Source organism: Pseudophryne corroboree, unplaced genomic scaffold (genome assembly GCF_028390025.1).
Source record: "Pseudophryne corroboree isolate aPseCor3 unplaced genomic scaffold, aPseCor3.hap2 scaffold_807, whole genome shotgun sequence".
Taxonomy (NCBI): Eukaryota; Metazoa; Chordata; class Amphibia; order Anura; family Myobatrachidae; genus Pseudophryne; species Pseudophryne corroboree.
Window position 1 is genome coordinate 4,048 of NW_026970386.1, and position 13,437 is coordinate 17,484.

The window sequence follows — 13,437 nt, forward strand, 5'->3', positions numbered from 1 at the left end:
TGTCATGCTCCGCCTAAAGGGCGTGTCTAGCTCCACCTGTGGGCGGGTCTATTGTCACTTATTGTTATAACCTTCACTGTTAGGGCACAGAGGGGTCAGTGCCACCCTACACACACCCACAGGGGTCAGTGCCACCCTAAACATACAGCCTACACAAACACACACATAGAAACATAGAAAGTGACGGCAGATAAGAACCATTTGGGAATTATTATTATTATTATTATTATTACTGCTACGCCATGTGACATACACATACAGAGGAGTTATACTCAGTACCAGCTGTGCCACTAACACTACATTATCCATATTACTGCTACACCATGTGACATACACATACAGAGGAGTTATACTCAGTACCTGCTGTGTCACTAACACTACATTATCCATATTACTGCTACACCATGTGACATACACATACAGAGGAGTTATACTCAGTACCTGCTGTGTCACTAACATTACATTATCCATATTACTGCTACACCATGTGACATACACATACAGAGGAGTTATACTCAGTACCTGCTGTGTCACTAACACTACATTATCCATATTACTGCTACACCATGTGACATACACATACACAGCAGTTATACTCAGTACCGGCTGTGTCACTAACACTACATTATCCATATTACTGCTACACCATGTGACATACACATACAGAGGAGTTATACTCAGTACCTGCTGTGTCACTAACATTACATTATCCATATTACTGCTACACCATGTGACATACACATACAGAGCAGTTATACTCAGTACCGGCTGTGTCACTAACACTACATTATCCATATTACTGCTACACCATGTGACATACAGAGCAGTTATACTCAGTACCGGCTATGTCACTAATGCTACATTATCCATGTTACTGCTACACCATGTGACATACACATACAGAGCAGTTATACTCAGTACCTGCTGTGTCACTAACATTACATTATCCATATTACTGCTACACCATGTGATATACACATACAGAGCAGTTATACTCAGTACCGGCTGTGCTAATAACACTACATTATCCATATTACTGCTACACCATGTGATATACACATACAGAGCAGTTATACTCAGTACCGGCTGTGCTAATAACACTACATTATACATATTACTGCTACACCATGTGACATACACATACAGAGGAGTTATACTCAGTACCAGCTGTGCCACTAACACTACATTATCCATATTACTGCTACACCATGTGACATACACATACAGAGGAGTTATACTCAGTACTGGCTGTGTCACTAATACTACATTATCCATATTACTGCTACACCATGTGACATACACATACAGAGCAGTTATACTCAGTACCGGCTGTGTCACTAACACTACATTATCCATATTACTGCTACACTATGTGACATACACATACAGAGCAGTTATACTCAGTACCGGCTGTGTCACTAACACTACATTATCCATATTACTGCTACGCCATGTGACATACACATACAGAGCAGTTATACTCAGTACCTGCTGTGTCACTAACACTACATTATCCATATTACTGCTACACCATGTGACATACACATACATAGCAGTTATACTCAGTACCGGCTGTGTCACTAACACTACATTATCCATATTACTGCTACACCATGTGACATACACATACAGAGCAGTTATACTCAATACCGGCTGTGTCACTAACACTACATTATCCATATTACTGCTACACCATGTGACATACACATACAGAGCAGTTATACTCAGTACCGGCTGTGTCACTAACACTACATTATCCATATTACTGCTACACCATGTGACATACACATACATAGCAGTTATACTCAGTACCGGCTGTGTCACTAACACTATATTATCCATATTACTGCTATGCCATGTGACATACACATACAGAGCAGTTATACTCAGTACCGGCTGTGTCACTAACACTACATTATCCATATTACTGCTACACCATGTGACATACACATACAGAGCAGTTATACTCAGTACCGGCTGTATCACTAACACTACATTATCCATATTACTGCTACACCATGTGACATACACATACAGAGCAGTTATACTCAGTACCGGCTGTGTCACTAACGCTATATTATCCATATTACTGCTACACCAAGTGATATACACATACAGAGCAGTTATACTCAGTACCGGCTGTGTCACTAACACTACATTATCCATATTACTGCTACACCATGTGACATACACATACACAGCAGTTATACTCAGTACCGGCTGTGTCACTAACACTACATTATCCATATTACTGCTACACCATGTGACATACACATACACAGCAGTTATACTCAGTACCGGCTGTGTCACTAACACTACATTATCCATATTACTGCTACACCATGTGATATACACATACAGAGCAGTTATACTCAGTACCGGCTGTGTCACTAACGCTACATTATCCATATTACTGCTACGCCATGTGACATACACATACAGAGCAGTTATACTCAGTACCGGCTGTGTCACTAACGCTACATTATCCATATTACTGCTACGCCATGTGACATACACATACAGAGCAGTTATACTCAGTACCGACTGTGTCACTAACGCTACATTATCCATATTACTGCTACACCATGTGATATACACATACAGAGCAGTTATACTCAGTACCGGCTGTGTCACTAACGCTACATTATCCATATTACTGCTACACCATGTGATATACACATACACAGCAGATATACTCAGTACCGGCTGTGTCACTAATACTACATTATCCATATTACTGCTACACCATGTGACATACACATACAGAGCAGTTATACTCAGTACCGGCTGTGTCACTAACACTACATTATCCATATTACTGCTACACCATGTGACATACACATACAGAGCAGTTATACTCAGTACCGGCTGTGTCACTAACGCTACATTATCCATATTACTGCTACACCATGTGACATACACATACAGAGCAGTTATACTCAGTATCGGCTGTGTCACTAACACTACATTATCCATATTACTGCAACACCATGTGACATACACATACAGAGCAGTTATACTCAGTACCGGCTGTGTCACTAACGCTACATTATCCATATTACTGCTACACCATGTGACATACACATACAGAGCAGTTATACTCAGTACCGGCTGTGTCACTAACACTACATTATCCATATTACTGCTACACCATGTGACATACACATACAGAGCAGTTATACTCAGTACCTGCTGTGTCACTAATGCTACATTATCCATATTACTGCTACACCATGTGACATACACATACAGAGCAGTTATACTCAGTACCTGCTGTGCCACTAACACTACATTATCCATATTACTGCTACGCCATGTGACATACACATACAGAGCAGTTATACTCAGTACCGGCTGTGCCACTAACACTACATTATCCATATTACTGCTACACCATGTGACATACACATACAGAGCAGTTATACTCAGTACCGGCTGTGCCACTAACACTACATTATCCATATTACTGCTACACCATGTGACATACACATACAGAGCAGTTATACTCAGTACCGGCTGTGTCACTAATGCCATTATCCATATTACTGCTACACCATGTGACATACACGTACAGAGCAGTTATACTCAGTACCGGCTGTGTCACTAACGCTACATTATCCATATTACTGCTACACCATGTGACATACACGTACAGAGCAGTTATACTCAGTACCGGCTGTGTCACTAACGCTACATTATCCATATTACTGCTACACCATGTGACATACACATACAGAGCAGTTATACTCAGTATCGGCTGTGTCACTAACACTACATTATCCATATTACTGCTACAGCATGTGACATACACGTACAGAGCAGTTATACTCAGTACCGGCTGTGTCACTAACGCTACATTATCCATATTACTGCTACACCATGTGACATACACATACAGAGCAGTTATACTCAGTACCGGCTGTGTCACTAACACTACATTATCCATATTACTGCTACAGCATGTGACATACATATAACGAGCAGTTATACTCAGTACCGGCTGTGTCACTAATGCTACATTATCCATATTACTGCTACACCATGTGACATACACATACAGAGCAGTTATACTCAGTACCGGCTGTGTCACTAACACTACATTATCCATATTACTGCTACAGCATGTGACATACATATAACGAGAAGTTATACTCAGTACCGGCTGTGTCACTAATGCTACATTATCCATATTACTGCTACACCATGTGACATACACATACAGAGCAGTTATACTCAGTACCGGCTGTGTCACTAACACTACATTATCCATATTACTGCTACACCATGTGACATACACATACAGAGCAGTTATACTCAGTACCGGCTGTGTCACTAACATTACATTATCCATATTACTGCTACGCCATGTGACATACACATACAGAGCAGTTATACTCAGTACCGGCTGTGCCACTAACACTACATTATCCATATTACTGCTACACCATGTGACATACACATACAGAGCAGTTATACTCAGTACCGGCTGTGTCACTAACATTACATTATCCATATTACTGCTACGCCATGTGACATACACATACAGAGCAGTTATACTCAGTACCGGCTGTGCCACTAACACTACATTATCCATATTACTGCTACACCATGTGACATACACATACAGAGCAGTTATACTCAGTACCGGCTGTGCTAATAACACTACATTATCCATATTACTGCTACACCATGTGACATACACATACAGAGCAGTTATACTCAGTACTGGCTGTGTCACTAACACTACATTATCCATATTACTGCTACACCATGTGACATACACATACAGAGCAGTTATACTCAGTACTGGCTGTGTCACTAACACTACATTATCCATATTACTGCTACACCATGTGACATACACATACAGAGCAGTTATACTCAGTACTGGCTGTGTCACTAACATTACATTATCCATATTACTGCTACACCATGTGACATACACATACAGAGCAGTTATACTCAGTACCAGCTGTGTCACTAACGCTACATTATCCATATTACTGCTACACCATGTGACATACACATACAGAGCAGTTATACTCAGTACCAGCTGTCTCACTAACAATACATTATCCATATTACTGCTACACCATGTGACATACACATACAGAGCAGTTATACTCAGTACCGGCTGTGCCACTAACACTACATTATCCATATTACTGCTACACCATGTGACATAGACATACAGAGGAGTTATACTCAGTACCGGCTGTGTCACTAACACTACATTATCCATATTACTGCTACACCATGTGACATACACATACAGAGCAGTTATACTCAGTACTGGCTGTGTCACTAACACTACATTATCCATATTACTGCTACACCATGTGACATACACATACAGAGCAGTTATACTCAGTACTGGCTGTGTCACTAACATTACATTATCCATATTACTGCTACACCATGTGACATACACATACAGAGCAGTTATACTCAGTACCAGCTGTGTCACTAACGCTACATTATCCATATTACTGCTACACCATGTGACATACACATACAGAGCAGTTATACTCAGTACCAGCTGTCTCACTAACAATACATTATCCATATTACTGCTACACCATGTGACATACACATACAGAGCAGTTATACTCAGTACCGGCTGTGCCACTAACACTACATTATCCATATTACTGCTACACCATGTGACATAGACATACAGAGGAGTTATACTCAGTACCGGCTGTGTCACTAACACTACATTATCCATATTACTGCTACACCATGTGACATACACATACAGAGCAGTTATACTCAGTACTGGCTGTGTCACTAACACTACATTATCCATATTACTGCTACACCATGTGACATACACATACAGAGCAGTTATACTCAGTACTGGCTGTGTCACTAACATTACATTATCCATATTACTGCTACACCATGTGACATACACATACAGAGCAGTTATACTCAGTACCAGCTGTGTCACTAACGCTACATTATCCATATTACTGCTACACCATGTGACATACACATACAGAGCAGTTATACTCAGTACCAGCTGTCTCACTAACAATACATTATCCATATTACTGCTACACCATGTGACATACACATACAGAGCAGTTATACTCAGTACCGGCTGTGCCACTAACACTACATTATCCATATTACTGCTACACCATGTGACATAGACATACAGAGGAGTTATACTCAGTACCGGCTGTGTCACTAACACTACATTATCCATATTACTGCTACACCATGTGACATACACATACAGAGCAGTTATACTCAGTACCTGCTGTGTCACTAACACTACATTATCCATATTACTGCTACACCATGTGACATACACATACAGAGCAGTTATACTCAGTACCGGCTGTGTCACTAACACTACATTATCCATATTACTGCTACACCATGTGACATACACATACAGAGCAGTTATACTCAGTACCGGCTGTGTCACTAACATTACATTATCCATATCACTACTACACCATGTGACATACACATACAGAGCAGTTATACTCAGTACCGGCTGTGTCACTAACACTACATTATCCATATTACTGCTACACCATGTCACATACACATACAGAGCAGTTATACTCAGTACCTGCTGTGTCACTAACACTACATTATCCATTTCTTTATCATCCACTAGGGGTCACTGGAGTACTCTTGGGATATGGACGGGCGCAGCCGAACAAAGGCACTGAATATTCAAATTTAGGACTCTCCCCCCTCCATATCCCCGAGTACCTCAGTGTACTTTGTCAGTGTTTTTTCGGTGCTCACAGCATGAACATCGGCTTGTGGGAATGCCCACATTTCAGAAGATTTTATTAATTTTTCATTTTACTTTTTATTTTTAATTTTTACACTTCCCGTCCCAGTTTCTGGAAAAACATGGGTCCGGGATGGTGCCGCTGCAAGGCAGCGTATGGCGTGTCGGTCCTCACAAAGAGCACCCTCACAGCCACAGGCGCTATAAGGCAGCGCATGGCGTGTCGGTCCTCACAAAGAGCACCCTCACAGCCACAGGCAGCCACTGTCTCCTGCAAGCTGAACGGAGCTTACAGAAAGAAGCTCCGTCACAGCCAGGATGAGACAAAGAGCTGGAAGGAGCTACAGCTGCAAGGAGCTTACAGGAAGCCCCGTCACAAGATGAGAAGCTGGAGGCTGAAACGGAGCTTACAGAGAGAAGCTCGTCACAGCCAGGATGAAAGCGGCACAAGGTATGGGTGTCAGGGCGGTCAGCTCACGCTGCCGCCCTGCTGTGTGAAAGTGTGATACTGTAGCCGCCGCTGAGCACGCCGCTGAAGGGGTCCCGCTGAACTACGCGCAGAGCGGCCGCACGTCACTCAGACGCCGGCCGCTCTCACTGTGCTAATTGCCCGGCAACACTACAGAGGCGCCGCCGAGACTCTCCGTGTGCTAAAGAGCGGCCGCACGTCACTCACGGACGCCGGCCGCTCTTCCAGTGAGACACCGCACGCCGCTGATGCCGGACACAGGGAGACTGTGTACTGCTGTAGGAAGGTGCCGGCCGCTCTTCCGGACGGCTCCCCGGCCCTATATACAGCGCTCTCCTGCTCTCCCTGCACCCGATCCCCGTACGCTGCAGGTAACATGGGGATGCAGGGGGGGGGAGGGGGAGTAATGCCATAGCAGCAGCAAAGGCTGCATGGGTTAAAAATAGGCTGCTCAAACTACCTCACAAGCAGCGCAGCGTTTTAAACAGTGTCATGGGCTATAACATCAGTATAAAACTGTAGACTGTGTATAATATCAGTGGGAACTGTGATTATAGGTTTCAGCACATTTTATATATATAATATATAATGAAGCTTTTTGCTGCCAGGGACACTGTGTATAATATCAGTATGAACTGTGATTATATGTTTAAGCACATTTTATATATATAATATATATATGAGGCTTTGGCTGGCAATAGGCTATCAGTGGCATAACCTATTGCAGGTTTAACCATGTTTTCTGTTATTTTCTGATAAGGCTGCAAGATAATAACATTCACTGCAGCCAGTGTTCATATTAATGGAGGCTAACTAAATGCATGTATTTTACTGTATCCTACACCTGTGTTATCACTGTATAATAGGATATTAAGCCTATATTAACTGCATAATAGGCTATTAAGCCTATATTAACACTGCAGCAGGTAACCTGTACTGTGATTTTCTGTGAAAGCATGGCATGACGGCCATTTTAATCATTGCTGTTTTTCCAGTTATAATTCCAGAACATTCCGGCATACACCTCTACTCCACAAGGAGGCGCAGGGGTGTTGGTGGGAATTTTTGGTCAGCATAAGTTAGCCATGTAAACTGTATTTCTACATAATTCTAGAACATTCCTGCCCTACATCTCTAAGCCACCAGAGGCGCAGGGGTCTTAGTAGGAATTTGGTTCGGGTTTCATATGCCATGTCAACTGCTTTTCATAAAGATTACTCTGGTTTCTCTTCACAGCGAATAAATCTTTCGTTTTTTACTAAAGATTTCCGTAGAGAGAAACAACCATGAGTTTAATATAAATATGCTGTTCAGCAATAAAATATATATATGACATAATAACGTCATAGGCGTGCAATGTCTGTCCGTTGCCTATTGTGGTGTCTGTCTGCATAGCGAGTAAGGCTCTAGCGCAGACCAAAAATAATTTTAAAGTCCTATTTTAAGCATTGCAAATTCAAATAAACATAGGAGTCTCGGAAGTTATTCCGCCAGCTCTAACAAAAGACAGTCTTTCCAAAGGGCCAATTTTCCCTTTGGGTATCACAGTGTTTATTTAACTGGTCTTATAATTTAATGCACGATTCTATGTCAAATCTCACACCGATAACTACGAGTGAGAAGGCTACATTAGACCAGCACTCAGATAGTGCAGGGTTGTTGCCAACATACATTGCTAAATTACAGTGAGTCAAGGTCTCCATTTTTACACTTAGTACACTTTGACCACTATTTAATCGTTTCCAAGATGACGCCATCCGCCATTGCTAAATGCGTCTGTGTCAAACATTATAAAGACCCAAGAAACATTTGGGGTCACTAGACTATGTATGGAAACAATGAGATTACTGTTAAAAGAAGCTGCAGAGTATATCTGTAAAGCTTCTTCTAACGACGGTACTTCGAATCTCACTTTTCATTGTCGCTAGTTCAGCACGACAAGGCCACAGCTTGTTGGTCCTAAATTTGATATTCAGCCATTACCGCATCCAGTATCAAAACGGAATACTTGGCCCGGCATTTAATCCCTTTAGACTTCAGTTTTCAAGGCGTTGGTACAAAACACTCACGCCTTGTAACGACAGGACGCTACGGTCAGCAAGCCAGTAGTTTGATGACCTCTTTTCCAATTGTGGAAGCGTGTCTTTAAATGTTACTTTTGAGGGGTTTCCAAACTTCAACTCATGGAGGTTTCAGCTAGTTACAGTTAAAGGACATGACTGCCTCAGTCGAACGGTTTGGCAGGTGGCCATTTGGCCTCTGCTGGGTTTCAGCTGTCTTTATAATACAGGCTGTAGTACAACAACAGAGTCAGGGTTGTTTATTCCCCTCTGTTTGGGGTAACAAAACCATACAGCTCCGTCGCAGTTTCAATCAGCAAGTCACTTACTGCAGTTTGAAAATGGATTTGCTGCGGTTGGTATTGGCATATTGGAGCCACAAAATTGCATACTTGCACTTGATCTTCACAATGCATATATACCCATTCCGGTTTGCTCATCACAGGTTTTAGCGTTTGCAAATCGCCACAACCATTAACCATTTCAGGTCTACCGTTTATTATACTCTGGTATTTACCAAAGTGATGTTGGAAGATGATAGTTCATCTCACATAAGAACTCTGTCGCAACAGAGTTTCTCTATCTTAGATGATCTGCTCATAAGAACTCTGTCTCAACAAAGTTTCTCTAACTTGCGCTACTAATGTATACTGCGGTAGCAGATCACGTTCAAAATACAATTCCGTCTAAACGATGTCAATTCCTAGGTAATATTATAAATATGGTAAATCAAAGCATTTACCTACTACACCAGCAAGAACAAATGTACATCTAGTAATTAGTGCAAATCACGCACACTAACGGTACATTGGTGTATTCACCTAGTTAAGATAATAATGCGTTCTAAAGCGATTTAGTTCGCCGCCCTTCACTCGCCGTTCCCACAGAGGGGCGAGGGTGTATAATACTCTGGACGAGAGTCGCAGAGGTTCAGGAGTTGTAGTTTACAAAAGATCAGCGACAGAGGTTCTAAAACACGATAGATTGCTGTCGATAAATGTTCTGGAACTACGTGAATTTTACAATGCACTACATGCTTCGCTTTCAGTCTGACCACGGGCAGTCAGACAACGCAACGGCAGTTGCATACAGAGACAAAAAAGCCGCATGGCAATGCGGCAGGTAACTCCAATTCTCAATGGCTCAGAACACTATTATGTGAAAATGTCAAGAGATTATTCCGTGAGTGGACATCTGTTAGACAGATGATCTCACCCGTCAGAATTTGGATCCTGAAAACTGGACATTAAATCCAGAGGTGGTTCTTGGGGTTACCCTCAGGTATACATGATGGCATCTCGCCACAATTACAAAAGCTCAGTATGTGTACACAACAACAGATCACAAGGGCAGTGGCGGTGGAGTCTCTCACATTCATGTGGTCATTCAGCATCGTGTATCTGGCTCCACCATTTTCCGCTGCTCTCTCCGTTGTCAAAACGGATCATAAGACAGTTCGTCACAGTCATACTGATGGTATCTCATGTGTGTCGGAGAAGTTGCTTCTCGAATTTCCAAGGAATACTTGCACACGATCTTGGGGCGCTCATAATACGTCCAACCTGTTACATCAGGGAACGTTCTTTTACCCATATTTACCTATGTAACTATTACCTATGTACCGCAGCTGCGGTTGATGGGGTGAGGGTTCAAACGCCCTCTTAAGAAATAGAGCATTACAGTGTCGGTTATACCAACCATGTTACGAGTTAGTAGACCGCTTAAGGCAGCTCATTATTACAAAATTTCGTGTGCTTACATAAGTCGTAAACCTCGGAAGTTTCCAACATCATCCTTCAAGTTACCCGTATTCTGTTAAACGGGGTGGTATGGAAAACTGCGTTTACTTGCACGGAGGGTGCAGGTATCTGTGTAGTAAACTTATCTTCAAAGACGTTTGTCTTTATTGCGTCTGTACACACCGTTATACAAGGTGTCACCAAAGTTCAGACTCTATTTATCTCACCTACAGCGCCAGGCGACTTGAGGTTGGGTTCAGATTTCTTACAGTTTCATATTTTGAACCCTTACAACAAATGGGGATTAAGTTTCTCACTTTGGAAAACATTTTTCTTCTAGCCTTGGCTTCGGCAAGGGTTTTGTTTTCATATTTGGGTGCCTTGTATGCCAAGCCACCGTATTTGAGTTTTCTCATGACAAAGCAGATCTTCCGACGAATTCCGCTTTCGTATCCTTCACATCTATATACCAATAGTGGTTCCTGTGTGGACAGCACATTCTAGAATTCTGAATGTGGTACACGCATTACGCGTTTATATATGTCCCGAACGTCTACAGTACGTGATATGAATACGTTGTTTGTTCTCTATGATACTGCCAACTGGGGTTAACCAGGTTCTCAGCAGACATTATCCAGTTGAATAATAATAATGACTACAAGTCAGGGTTCCTTTAAGGCTAAGTTACAATCGCCTACGTCAGTAATAGCTCATCCCACAGGTTCTGTGGGAATGTCAGACCCAGCGGGTCGGGGAGCGTCTACGACGCGGCTACATAGCCTTCAGTGCACCACGTTTGTGCACGTTTACATATAATGGTGGCGCCATCAGCATCTAGCTTTGGTCTGCCTACTGTTACAAGTATCAAACAGCTCTCCCGCCCACGAGGGAAGCTTTGGTACGTCCCAAGAGTACTCCAGTGACCCCTAGTGGATGATAAAGAAAATAGGATTTTGGTACTTACCAGGTAAATCCTTTTCTTTGAATCCATAGGGGGCACTGGACGCCCACCCAGAGCAGTTTTACCTGGGTTGTTTTAAGCTCAAGGGAGCTTAGGGTCACAAGTTTTACTTGGTTTGTATTAAGCTCAGAGGAGCTTGTGGTAACACATTTTCACCGATTGGTTCAAATTATAAAGTTCTATCGGTTAAGGTGTCAACTGTTTAGTTGACAATAAGGTTATGGGTCAACTTTGTTGTTGTCCGTTATGTTATAGGTATTCTCCATTGTCAACCTCTCTATATCCTGTTCGCTCAGTAAAAAACACTGACAAAGTACACTGAGGTACTCGGGGATATGGAGGGGGGAGAGTCCTAAATTTGAATATTCAGTGCCTTTGTTCGGCTGCGCCCGTCCATATCCCAAGAGTACTCCAGTGCCCCCTATGGATTCAAAGAAAAGGATTTACCTGGTAAGTACCAAAATCCTATTATTACTGCTACAGCATGTGACATACATATAACGAGCAGTTATACTCAGTACCGGCTGTGTCACTAATGCTACATTATCCATATTACTGCTACACCATGTGACATACACATACAGAGCAGTTATACTCAGTACCGGCTGTGTCACTAACACTACATTATCCATATTACTGCTACACCATGTGACATACACATACAGAGCAGTTATACTCAGTACCGGCTGTGTCACTAACGCTACATTATCCATATTACTGCTACGCCATGTGACATACACATACAGAGCAGTTATACTCAGTACCGGCTGTGTCACTAACACTATATTATCCATATTACTGCTACGCCATGTGACATACACATACAGAGCAGATATACTCAGTACCAGCTGTGTCACTAACACTACATTATCCATATTACTGCTACACCATGTGACATACACATACAGAGCAGTTATACTCAGTACCTGCTGTGTCACTAACACTACATTATCCATATTACTGCTACGCCATGTGACATACACATACATAGCAGATATACTCAGTACCGGCTGTGTCACTAACATTACATTATCCATATTACTGCTACACCATGTGACATACACATACAGAGCAGTTATACTCAGTACCGGCTGTGTCACTAACGCTACATTATCCATATTACTGCTACACCATGTGACATACACATACAGAGCAGTTATACTCAGTACCGGCTGTGTCACTAACGCTACATTATCCATATTACTGCTACACCATGTGACATACACATACAGAGCAGTTATACTCAATACCTGCTGTGTCACTAACACTACATTATCCATATTACTGCTACACCATGTGACATACACATACAGAGCAGTTATACTCAGTACCGGCTGTGTCACGAACACTACATTATCCATATTACTGCTACACCATGTGACATACACATACAGAGCAGTTATACTCAGTACCGGCTGTGCCACTAACACTACATTATCCATATTACT

General features: G+C 42.1%; 1 non-coding gene across 1 annotated transcript; it reads left to right on the plus strand.

The window, feature by feature from the left end:
* Nucleotides 1–8,443: 8,443 nt before the first annotated feature.
* LOC135042011 (U5 spliceosomal RNA) lies at nucleotides 8,444–8,564 on the plus strand. The gene has a single exon (XR_010235351.1). It is a non-coding gene; the product is annotated as a U5 spliceosomal RNA (small nuclear RNA).
* Nucleotides 8,565–13,437: the final 4,873 nt, after the last annotated feature.